The sequence below is a fragment of the Ranitomeya imitator genome, chromosome 6 (assembly GCF_032444005.1).
Source record: "Ranitomeya imitator isolate aRanImi1 chromosome 6, aRanImi1.pri, whole genome shotgun sequence".
NCBI classification, from domain to species: domain Eukaryota; kingdom Metazoa; phylum Chordata; class Amphibia; order Anura; family Dendrobatidae; genus Ranitomeya; species Ranitomeya imitator.
The window spans coordinates 388,669,209-388,681,241 of record NC_091287.1 but is presented as its reverse complement, the minus strand read 5'-3'; the positions used below and the strand labels follow the sequence as shown (position 1 = coordinate 388,681,241).

The 12,033-nt window shown below is 40.0% G+C and overlaps 1 protein-coding gene across 4 annotated transcripts in view; it reads right to left on the bottom strand.

The window, feature by feature from the left end:
- DLGAP1 (DLG associated protein 1) overlaps nt 1-11,480 on the bottom strand; it is a 937,306-nt gene extending 925,826 nt beyond the window's left edge. For 3 of the 4 annotated variants that reach the window (XM_069731137.1, XM_069731138.1, XM_069731139.1), the window contains exon 1: nt 11,206-11,380. The gene's annotated coding sequence lies outside the window, so the exon portion shown is untranslated. Of the gene's footprint in view, nt 1-11,205 lie in introns of all 4 variants that reach the window. The other variant, XM_069731141.1, reaches the window with a different exon arrangement.
- Between the last annotated feature and the right edge of the window lie 553 nt (nt 11,481-12,033).

Here is a 12,033-nt window from a genome sequence, read left to right as displayed (position 1 = left end):
TAACCCGATGTTTACCCTGGTAACCATTGTAAATGTAAAAAAAACAAACACTACATACTTACATTCCGGTGTCTGTCCCCTCGCCGTCAGCTTCCCGCACTGACTGTGAGCGCCGGCCGGCCGTAAAGCACAGCGGTGACGTCACCGCTCTGCTTTACGGCCGGCCGGCGCTGAGACAGTGCAGGGAAGCTGAGGTCGGGGGGAAAGACACCGGAATGTAAGTATGTAGTGGTTTTTTTTTTTACATTTACAATGGTAACCAGGGTAAACATCGGGTTACTAAGCGCGGCCCTGCGCTTAGTAACCCGATGTTTACTTTGGTTACCAGGGGACTTCGGCATCGTTGGTCGCTGGAGAGCTGTCTGTGTGACACCTCTCCAGCAACCACACAGCGACGAAACAGCGACGCTGCAGCAATCGGCATCGTTGCCTATATCGCTGCAGCGTCGCTTAATGTGACGGTACCTTTACTGTGCCTTTAGGAGAATCTGTAATTTACTATCATTCATTAGATAACTGTATGTGTATAGTAGATTTATCTGCTAAAGCGTTTGGGGGTCTTTTTACATGTATTCTGAAACTGCCCTTTTTTCAAGCCATGATTGCTAAGTGTAAAATTACTCCTCTCCCCAACACACTCAGTCAACCAGAAGTCCACCCATACAGTCTCTTCACTGAATCAAACCAACGCTTCATCCACATCTCCTGCTTTCCCCGTGTACTTCTTATTAAGCCTCATTCCCACTAAAACATATGCAGTATGTGTGTCATTTTATGAACCGAGACAATACTTCTTGAGAAGAATACTCCCTGTTTATACAGCTTGTATGACTTTTACTCATGCAATCCATAAGAAAAACAGCTTCTGAACGATGATACCACAGAGGCCCATGGAAAACTATTGGCACTGTATTGACTATCCATAAATTGTGGAACACATGTACAGCAGTGACCATGAGGCCTTGTTCTCAACTTTTTAGGGGGGCTGCATAGGATCTGAAGCATTTACAAAGAGCTAAATGGGTTAAAGAAAAATATAGACTCATGGACATTGAGGCAGATGTTACTTTTCCCCAATAATATCATTACAAAGGTTTCTTGCATTCGCATTTACTTCTGTACTGTACTGATTTTATAAAAGGAAAACTAGACGATCATACTTCATTTACAATATCCACTTACAGAAATGTTCTCTTTTATTGTCAGCTCTTGCTTTAAAACCAGTAAAGCCAAGGTTACGAAGTTACATTGTTCAGTAACACACTGCAGCTCTATGCAGTAATTTCCCAGTTTCTGTACATGAGGGACAATTTATGTACTCGCCGGTAACACCGAAAAGATCTGCCGACAATTTAAGATGACATTTTCGGTCTTACCTTAGGCAGACAAGTGGGGCCTTGGGGACTGTACAACTCCGGAAAACTTAGATATAGAGTTACTTATTCCTGTTTCTTAGAGTTATTTTATTTGGCCTTTTCTTTAAAGTGATGCAACTATGAAATATCCCCTATTAAACCATAGATTACATTTGAAATTACACAAATAAGCAAAAGACGAAACGATGAGAATATGAGGGTCTGCTTTAAATCAGTAGGGATTTGTAAGTTATACAGTGCAGAATTAAATTCCTACATTGGAGCCAATAACATAGATAGCTCTATTCTTACAATTGGGCATTAGTGAGTTTAAAAAAATATATATATTTTTTGTATAATTTATCTTGCCTTCTTTCACACCTATAGAACTATATATTGAAGAGAACCTGTTTGTCCACCATCATTAAAGTGAGTAGCAGAAATTGCATTGAATCATTTAGTAATGGTATTGGGAACGACATTGGTAAAAAACAGTCACATATCAACTAGTCTTTCATTACAGACACACTAACATCACAGATCTGATGGACGGGCATGTCCCTGCATATTATACTGGCAGCACTAAAGCAATTCTGAACATAAAACTCCCTCTGTTCTCTCCGTGAGTCTCTGTGCACCAAACACTGTATATGATGGATGATATATTATCTTGCCTTTTCCCTGCACACTTCTTACACACATGCGCTACAAATTATCAGATCATTAGAATTATGAAAGCTGTGAAAACGTACGGTAAATACGAAAAGACTGGTCTATCCAACCTAGTCTAACACATTACGCTCCCTTTACATTTCAGAGGAAACGTGGCAAATGTGTAAAAAATGCGGAATAATAATGTGGCAAAAAAACATCAAAAATAGAAACAGAATGGTTTGCACAATTTTTATTATGCATCGTTGACACTTTTTTACTGATCGTCCACAACATTTGTCTAAAGAATGGGCTAAGATGAGTTTAGCTAGTAGTGTGCTTAACATATCTAGTGAGTACCACATTTATAATTATGCATGTCACTCGTGGAACTTTGGCACAAATTGTACCATTTTTGCCAACTCCTAAATCTATGCATTCTTTAACACTATTTCTGCGGTTTAATTTAATAGTTTGAGCAAATTACTGAAACAAAAAAAAAACTAATACAAATAGAAGCCATTGAATACAACTAAGCATTCACATTTTTTGCCTATTTCGGGAGATTTCTTTTGAACACATCAGTTTCCTTTATTGTTCCAATGAATTGGCTTTGGAGAATATGCATGCGCAAGATACGGAAATTTTTTTATAAGGTTTTATAAGGGATATGTCAGCATGTAATCTGAGGACACCATAATGTAGCAGCTGAGACACAGATTTCAGAGATGTGTCACTTATTAGACTGTGTGCTGTTGTTTCCATACAATGAAGGTTATATGATCAGGAGATTATCACTGCCTGGACTACAGCAGCATGTGAGCTCTGGTCCTAATCCACCTCTTCCTCTGATTAGCAGCTCACTGTTAATAGACAATGTACATAGAAAGCTGCGGCAGAGTTAGCCTTTTGAGCCACATCAAAAAACTCTGATTGTGTCACAAAGGCTGCACCCAGAAAACTAAGTGATACATTGCTGGAATCAGGGTCTCTTTTGCTACATTATGCTGCTCTCAGATGATTTAACAAAAACCTGCTGGCAGATTCCCCTTAAGCACATACTGTAGCCAGATGACAAATCATTCTCTCAAAATGGCTCTTGAACATGTTGACATGTTAATATCATATAAACACCATTTCATATTAATTTAGTTTAACACAGGTTAAGTATAAAATGATCTCTACTATTTACTTACCAGTGTAATTTGTACATTAGAAAATGTAGAACACAAATAACTTAAGGAAAAGAGTTTTTTATCATTTCATCTAAATTTTAGGGTTTCTAATAGTTTTCTAATATAGTGTTGAGCATTCCGATACTGCAAGTATCGGGTATCGGCTGATACTTGCTGTATCGGAATTCCGATACCGAGTTCCGATATTTTTGTGATATCGGAAAACGGTATCGGAGTGTGCGGTGCGTATGGTTCCCAGGGTCTGAAGGAGAGGAAACTCTCTTCAGGCCCCGGGATCCATATTAATGTAAAAAAATAAATAATAAAAAAAAAAAATATGGCTATACTCACCCCTCCAAAGAACCCTGGCTGTCACCGCTGCAAGCGTCCGCCTCCATTCCTGAGAATGTAGTGAGTGAAGGACCTTCGATGACGTCGCGGTCAGGTGAGCGATCACGTGACCGGTCACCTGACCGCGACATCATCGAAGGTCCTTCACTCTCTGCAATTCTCAGGAATGGAGGCGGACGCTTGCAGCGGTGACAGCCAGGGGTGAGTATAGCCATATTTTTTATTTTTATTATTCATTTTTTACATGAATATGGATCCCAGGGTCTGAAGGAGAGTTTCCTCTCCTTCAGACCCTGGGAACCATCGAGGATACATTCCGATATTTGTGTCCCATTGACTTGTATTGGTATCGAGTATCGTCATCGGCGAGATCCGATATTTTGCCGGTATCGGCCGATACCATCCGATACCGATACTTTCAAATATCGTAAGGTATCGCTCAACACTAAGTAATATACATAAATACAAAATACACCGTGCATGCATGTGTTGTTCAATGTGGCCACACAACATTGTACATTACTTGCTTTTCTAACCATGTAGATCACCATTTCCAGACTATAGACAATGGAAATAGCCTAATTCAAATCATTATTAAGCTTTACAAATAAAATTCACTATCTGCACCAGTCATCTCTAGATACAATTTCCCTACGACCTGCAATGTGTGACCTTGGGTCAGTGTCCTATCGTCAGCACAACTGAAAAGAGAAAAAGCTAAAAGCTCAAATGACGAAAAAACTAGAAGCTTCCTAACAAAACGTGAAAAAGAAATTTCAAGTGAGAGCAAGCTGTTAAGAGGATCATGACATTGACAGTGATGGGTTGATAGTACATACAAGATGATAGATAGGTAGATAGATAGATAGATAGATAGATAGATAGATAGATAGATAGATAGATAGATAGATAGATAGATAGATAGATATGGGGTAGATAGATAGATATGGGGTAGATAGATAGATAGATAGATAGATAGATAGATAGATAGATAGATAGATAGATAGATAGATAGATATGGGATAGATAGATATGGGGTAGATAGATAGATAGATAGATAGATAGATAGATAGATAGATAGATAGATAGATAGATAGATAGATAGATAGGTAGATAGATAGATAGATATCAAGTATTGAGCGCATTTACTGAATTTAAATTTCGGTAGGCCAACAGTTCGGATTTTAAAATCATTTTTCAAGCTCGTGTTATAAAGTATTCTAATTTACTGAGATAATGACTTTTGGGTTTTCATTGGCTGTAAGCCATAATCATCAACATTAACAGAAATAAACACTTGCAATAGATCACTCTGTTTGTAATGACTCTATCTAATATATAATATTCACTTTTTGTATTGCGGAACTGAAATAAATTAATTTTTTTATGATATTCTAGTTTTGTGAGATGCACCTGTAGATAGATAGATAGCTCGATGGATAGATAGATAGATAGATAGATAGATAGATATGGGACAGATAGATAAATAGATAGATAGATAGATATGGGACAGATAGATAGATAGATGTGGGATAGATAGATAGATAGATAGATAGATAGATAGATAGATAGATAGATAGATAGATAGATAGATAGATAGATGTGGGATAGATAGATAGATAGATATGGGATAGATAGATAGATAGATAGATAGATAGATAGATAGATAGATAGATAGATAGATGTGGGATAGATAGATAGATAGATGTGGGATAGATAGATAGATAGAAAGATAGATAGATAGATAGATATGGGATAGATAGATAGATAGATAGATAGATAGATAGATAGATAGATAGATAGATAGATAGATAGATGTGGGATAGATAGATAGATAGATAGATAGATAGATAGATAGATAGATAGATAGATAGATGTGGGATAGATAGATAGATAGATAGATATGGGATAGATAGATAGATAGATATGGGATAGATAGATAGATAGATAGATAGATAGATAGATAGATAGATAGATAGATAGATAGATAGATAGATGTGGGATAGATAGATAGATAGATAGATAGATAGAAAGATAGATAGATAGATAGATAGATAGATAGATAGATAGATAGATAGATAGATGTGGGATAGATAGATAGATAGATAGATAGATAGATAGATAGATAGATAGATAGATAGATAGATGTGTGATAGATAGATAGATAGATAGATAGATAGATAGATAGATAGATAGATGTGGGATAGATAGAGGAAGTCCTTCCAAAGGAAGGACTAAGCCAAGAACAGGAAAACATAATGGCGAAACTAAAAGCAATGGAGGAAAAAATCAAAAACTTCCAAAACCCGGTGGATACACCTATAACACTACAGGAAGTAACCGAGAGACTCTCCTCCATAAGATGTAGAAAAGCCGGTGGCCTAGATGGAATCCTACCAGAAATGCTGAAGTACAGCCCACCAGAAATACAGGCTGCAATGGTTAAACTCTTCAATATTGTACTGAGTGCCGGCTACTTCCCTCGTACCTGGAACCAAGGCCTCATCACACCCATCCACAAGAGTGGGGACAGGTATGACCCAGCTAACTACAGAGGCATATGCGTCAGCAGCAACCTGGGAAAACTGTTCAACAGTATCCTGAACAAGAGGATCCTCACCTTCCTCACCGAGCACAACGTCCTCAACAAGAGCCAAGCAGGGTTCATGCCGAACCACCGCACCACTGACCACATCTATACTCTGCACAGCCTCATTCAGAGACACGTCTACAATACAAAGAATGGGAAGATATACGCCTGCTTTGTGGACTTTAAAAAGGCTTTTGATTCAGTGTGGCACCCGGGCTTATTCCTGAAACTGCTGGAGAGTGGAATAGGAGGAAAGACCTACGATGTCATCAAAAGCTCCTACACCGAGAACAGCTGCAGCGAGAGTGTGAGCGGCAAAAGAACGGCTTTTTTCCAGCAGAGCCGCGGAGTAAGACAAGGCTGCAGCCTAAGCCCAACGCTCTTCAACATCTACATCAACGAGCTGGCTACCGCCCTGGAATCCTCCTCAGCACCAGGTCTCACCCTCCACGACGCCCAGGTGAAATTCCTGCTGTATGCAGATGACCTGCTGCTGCTGTCACCAACCGAGAAAGGCCTCCAGGACAACCTGAAAATCCTAGAGAAATTCAGCTCCACCTGGGCCCTACCGGTCAACCTAAAGAAAACCAACACCATGGTGTTCCAGAGGAGAAAGAGAAGATCAGACCAACACCCATCATTTATCCTCAACAACTGCGACCTCACAGGAACGGACAAATATACCTACCTGGGCCTAGATATTCACCGGTCAGGGAACTTCAAACAAGCCATAGAGACCCTGAAAGACAAGGCCTGCAAAACCTTCTATGCCATCCGAAGGACACTCTACCATCTGAAGCCACCAGTGAGGGTCTGGCTAAAAATCTTCGACTCCATCATCGCCCCAATCCTCCTGTATGGCAGCGAAGTCTGGGGTCCTCACACCTACCCAGACTGGTCAAAGTGGGACTCCAGTCCAACAGAAATATTCCACCTGGAATTCTGCAAGCACCTTCTCCAGGTCCATCGGAGCACCTCCAACAGTGCTTGTCGGGCCGAGCTGGGCAGATTCCCTCTACACCTAACAGTTCTAAAGAGGGCGCTGTCATTCCGGGCTCACCTGCATAGGAGCAATCCAAGCTCCCATCACCATAAAGCCCTGATACATGAAGGTGAAACAGAAAAACCAGAACCCCCGGAACAGCCCAGCCAAACCCAACCGGAGCAGAACACCAATCACAACAACCTGACAAAAGCCGGAATTAGGAAGATGGCAGACGAAGGCCAGGAGAGGTATGTCAGTGACTGGAAGAATGATATCAACAGCTCACAGAAACTGACCATGTACCGGAGCCTACAGAGAGACTACAGACTGGCCCCATATCTGGAGAAACTTCCGGACCCCAGAGATCGCAAGATTCTGAGCCGATATAGACTCAGTGCCCACAGTCTGGCCATCGAATGTGGCCGACACAGGCAGAGCTACAAGCCCAGGGAGGAAAGACTGTGCCAACACTGTGATCAGGAGGCCATAGAGGACGAAACCCACTTCCTGCTACACTGCTCCAAATACTCAGCAGTGAGGGACACTCACTTCAGGAGACTCTCACATCTCTTCCCAGACTTCATCACCATGAAGGAGGAAGAGAAAACCTATATCTTGCTGGGAGAAGAAGAGAGAGCGGTGGAGATAGCAGCGCGGTATGTGAGCGAATGTCATAGACTACGAGAAAGAGAACTATGATGCCATGGACTATAGCCCCCAACCTGGACCTGCCCCATCCACCTCCCCTATGCCATGGACTATAGCCCCCACCCTGGATCTGCCCCATCCATCTCCCCTATGCCATGGACTATAGCCCCCAACCTGGATCTGCCCCATCCACCTCTCCTATGCCATGGACTATAGCCCCCACCCTGGATCTGCCCCATCCACCTCCCCCCACAGCTCCTACCCAACATCCCCTCAGTCCCTATCCCTATTGCCTCTATACACTTGCTTTGGCAAAACTGATGTGTATTTGGTCCTGCCAATAAAGCTTCTTTGAATCTTGATAGATAGATAGATAGATAGATATGGGATAGATAGATAGATAGATATGGGATAGATAGATAAATAGATAGATAGATAGATAGATAGATAGAAAGATAGATAGATAGATAGATAGATAGATATGGGATAGATAGATAGATAGATGTGGGATAGATAGATAGATAGATAGATAGATAGATAGATAGATGTGGGATAGATAGATAGATAGATAGATAGATAGATAGATAGATGTGTGATAGATAGATAGATAGATAGATAGGTAGATGTGGGATAGATAGATAGATAGATAGATAGATAGATAGATAGATAGATAGATAGATATGGGATAGATAGATAGATAGATAGATAGATAGATAGATAGATAGATAGATAGATAGATATGGGATAGATAGATAGATAGATAGATAGATAGATAGATGTGGGATAGATAGATAGATAGATAGATAGATAGATAGATAGATAGATAGATAGATAGATAGATAGATAGAAAGATAGATAGATAGATAGATAGATAGATAGATGTGGGATAGATAGATAGATAGATAGATAGATAGATAGATAGATAGATACTGTAGATAGGACCCACAGTATCATAGACATAAGCTGGTTAGAATGCTGACATTCTTAACAATGTGTGCATCATTGTCTCAGTGAGCTTGCACATGATATCTCAGTGTCTGGGTTGATAGAGGAGGGCCCAGTGTTAGGTGTTTTGACCTGACATGAGATATTAAAAAAGATCCCTCATCAGTAATTAAATCTTCCAGAACTGGCCGACAAACTCCAGACCGCTGCTGGCTACTTCTAATAACCTCGGCTTCAGTTGCTGAGATCTCCACCAGGGATCTCCAGTGCCACACTCTGTTTAGAGCTGGTATCTGCTCAAAGTCAACTTCCTAAAGCCTCCTAATAATTGTCCAGTATTGTGGTTGTAGTTGCGTTACATGTTTGTGAAACACTGACCAAAAGAAAAGAAGACCATGCCCACACAAATGGGAGCTACCCAACATATATGAAAGATGTGACTTTATTGATAAGCATATATAACAATCTTGTCTTTTGTGTGAAGTGTTTTTTTATATGCTTTTTGCATTTTTGTATCAATAAAGTCACATGTTTTATATATGTTGGGTAGCTCCCATTTGTGTGGGCATGATCTTCTTTTCTTTTGGTCAGTAGGTAACTTTTCAAGCCCATGGTGAGCCCCAATACCTTTGTATTTCTAGCGGTGCCCTCTGCTCTCTGCTTTTTTTGAAAATACACGTTTTTTTGAAATACTGCAAGAAAATATATTTAGTATTTATGACAATGAATGTGTGATACTCTCATTGAGGGTTCCAAATGCGATGACCAGGCTGTGGCTTCCAGTTATAAAACAGTGGGAGAAAATCTTTAACTTGTGTGACTTGTGGTTCCATAGACAGACACATAAATTGGTACAGATTCTGTGTATGCCTGATGTTAGGCTGCAGCATATACAGTATAAAGATAGATACACTGATAGACATTCGTACACAGTACATACATCTCAGCAACAGCAAATACATGAATTTCTAAGCAAATATCTGTTTGTAGAACACATATGATCCTAAGGCACAACAGCTAGTACTGAACAGTTAAGATGATTGAGACACTTATAGGACCAGCAACTTTTGTGGCATGCTTGGCATTACAGTTACAGATGTGTTTCTTCCTTATTTATAGCAATACAATCTCTTTGGGTCAAGTGCTTAATGCTTGACATTACACAATTTGTGCCACCGGACAAAAATCCTACAGAGTAATGATGCCTTCAGCATGGTAACCCAACAATGTCACAAGTTCTGTGATAATTGCACTGTGGAGCGTGTTTAGAATGAAGTACTCCTCTCCTGCAGTAAAATTAAAATGCTTCATTGCCTGTGACAAATACTTCTTATCGGAATAACATGGTGGCGGCTATGGCCATGTAATTCATACACAAAAAGACACAAGCTGCAAATAAGGTTCTGTAACAAATGATGTGGCTTTTGTGCTGCAGAGCACATATCATCAGTGCCAAGCAACTATTCTTGTTATAGGTTGGTGAACAACAGTTATTATCAGTTCATCCATCTAATACATAGTTACGTACATATATATGTATGTGTATAAAAATGTGTATGTGCATATGAATGTATGTGTATGTATACATACTGTATATGTGTGTGTATCTATATATGCATACACATACTGTATATATACACACACACATATGGGTTTATACTGTGCATATAAATATAGATAGACACATACATATATATGTGCATAATATATGTATATATATTTGTACACACACATATAATCATATATGTATATATATACATATACCCACATATGCACACATATATACTCTACATACACATAAAATCTGCAAAATGTGTATATACATAAAAGTGGTGTGTGTAATATGTGTATATACATAGATATGTACATATACACACATATTATTCTACATGCATATATACATATATACACAAACATATACTGTACATACACACAGATGTATAAAATGTGTGTATACAATATATGTGTGTGTAGTGTGTATATACATATAAGTGGGCAATATAATTATACATACATATACATACACACACATTTATAGAGATATATATATATATTTATACACACACACTCACACACATACACATATATGTGTGTACATCTATAACATGTGTATATACATATATGTGTGCGTGTGTGTGTAATATGTATGTGTGTGTGTATATATACTGCAGACATACATGCTGCTGGCCCTGCTGTGCTTACAATACAAGGCATTATTAGCAGGAGTAGTGGCAGCAGTTAGAGCAGTCCAGTGCAGCAGCCTGTTAGTCACAGGCACAGTATATATATACGGTATATATATATATATATCCTTTATATACTACAGCAATTATTGGTGTCTGAGTGCATGCAGAGTTGGCAGAGCTGGGCTTCATTGTGCAGGATCTGTGAGGCAGCAGTGTGGACAGCGACAGGTGCTGAAATCTTTGCCTGCCTTGTAAGCAGAGCTGCTGGGACACAACCACAGCCCCCGGCTGTACACTGGGATATTACACCAGGGCTTACCTGCCGGACACCAATGGAAAGCAGCAGTGGAGCTAATGCCTGGCTAATCCTGCGTGGAATGAGTGGGGCTGAGCAGGGTGGGATGGACGCAGCTTCCTCTGTTACTGGCCTCGGCTGCTGTGATTGCAGAGCAATGTATCAGGGTTGTATGGAGAAGTCTGTGCAGTAGTCCACTGAATGCTGGAGGAGGAGCAGCAGCAGCTGCAGCTCCCTGGGAGAGGGCGATGCTAATGTGGCTTGCTATTCTTTTCCCACTGGCAGCCTCAACCAATTCCCATGCAATTGAGCCTGCAAATCAGAGCCTCATTGGGTGCTGCCGCCTTGTAAAGCCTGACATTAAAGCTAAGCCTGACACTGTATCATGTGCTTTATAATGAGGCAGCAAATCATGGTACAATGCTGGTAGTGAGGACTGACTGTATGAGGAGGCGATGATGGGCCACGTGTGGGAGAGCACTAGAGAATGGCTGATTACTGATACTTATCTGCATGCCCCTACACTCCTGTGCAGACAGGTTGCAGTAAGGCTGCTTCTATATCATTCACTTATATTGTTTTGTGATTTGCAACAAATATGCAATGTGTGAATGTAGAGTAAAGGGTGTGAACTCATCACATTTCTATATAGTGTTGCAACTTATCAAAGACAGATCAATAGCTCTAATTATATTTGTGATACATCTGGAGTGCTGGAGAGCGACATCTTTTGAAAGTCAAATTATTTCATACTTCCATGCTAATTAATTTCATAACAGCCTCTATCCACTGCTAGGGGGAGATTAGATTTACACATTTACCTCTTATTATTGTATCCAGTAGGCTCCCTCT